Here is a 1,674-nt window from a genome sequence, read left to right on the forward strand (position 1 = left end):
GCCCAGAAGAGGTATAGCAGGATCCTCCGGTAGTACTATGTCTAATTTTCTGAGGAACCGCCAGACTGATTTCCAGAGTGGTTGAACAAGCTTGCAANCCCACCAGCAATGGAGGAGTGTTCCTATTTCTCCACAACCTCGCCAGCATCTGNTGTCACCTGAATCTTTAATCTTGCAGGCTCTGCATTTTAAGTTTGCGTTATCTAAAGCGACATGCTCAGAAGAGCAGCTGTGAGCTGAGAAGCCAAAACTTCTGAACAGTCATTCAAGTCTCCTCTGTGAGTTAACTTCAAGCCAGGAAAAAAAGGAAACAATTTTAGAAATTAAAACACAAACAAATTACAACTGTTTTCACACCTACCTGATGCTCTGGATTGTTAGGTGAAGCCACCAGAGCCCCAACATGTCTCAGCATTAGCTGAGTGTTCCTGGAACAAACGCTTATGCCTATCCCACACCTGGAAGTGATTGATAACAGTGGCAACACACATTCAAATGAGAACTGCTTTCTTCAGTTTCCCCATTTTTATTTAACATAGTTTTGTATTTATCACTTAAAATCAGGGAGAGTAACTTGATCATTAGTCTACAAAATTAATAATTCAATGCCTGCTCTTAGAGAAACTGCCTCTCACACAATCAACTCTTCTGGTTGTCAACAGAGAAAAATGGTTAAGATCTCTAAAAACCATGAGTATAAGCCATGTGCCCCAGAGCCCTGACTGCTTCCCTCCCAACCCTCCTCCACCCTCCACCAACTCCTGCATGGTTCAAATTTACTGACAGAGTTGAAAGCTGTTATTTTTTGGTTGAGACATTCTTTAGTTGAAAATGAACACATTATATTTCCTTGCAACAGGGAAAAATAATATGACTTATTTTGCACATGGGTAGAAAGTACAGAGGTATAGAGCACTTGTCTAGGAATGTTCATGTAGGTACAGATTTACTTACATAACAGTACTCCATCAAATTCTCTATAAAAATTGTAGAAGTTCTCATACTACTAACTGAAAGTACAAAGACTAAAACTGTTGGTTTAAGAAGCAAAGAAGACAAAATTAATTTCAGTTGAAAAATAGTTGTAAAATATTAGCTTATTCCCTCCATTTGCTTAGACATTTTACTCGAGGAAGACCTGATTTGTCATATAGACATAAATGACATTCTGACTTCTTTTCAGGATCTGCTTACTAAAAGCAAATTTACTTGCATATGTTCCATGTTTTTAGTTGAATAGTTAGGGTGTATACACTATTGACCTCTTACAGCAATAATTACAAAATAAACTTTAATAATGAAGATTGATGAATTAAATCCCTTAGAGATGATGATAATTATTAATTTTTAGCTTCACTGTCTTAAGATCTACAAAATCAAATCTATGTACACGATATTTTTAAATATAAAATACCTATGAAAATTGAATAGTGTTTTCTTTTTTTTTCTTTCATTTTTTCCCCATTTTTATTAGGTATTTACTTCATTTACATTTCAAATGCTATCCTGAAAGTCCCCTATACCCTTCCCCCACCCCTGCTCCCCTACCCACCCACTCCCACTTCTTGGCCCTGGTGTTCCCCTGTACTGGGGCATATAAAGTTTGCAGAACCAAGGGGCGTCTCTTCCCAATGATGGCTGACTAGACCATCTTCTGCTACATATGCAGCTGGA

The sequence above is a fragment of the Mus pahari genome, chromosome 4, assembly GCF_900095145.1.
Source record: "Mus pahari chromosome 4, PAHARI_EIJ_v1.1, whole genome shotgun sequence".
Classification (NCBI taxonomy): Eukaryota; Metazoa; Chordata; class Mammalia; order Rodentia; family Muridae; genus Mus; species Mus pahari.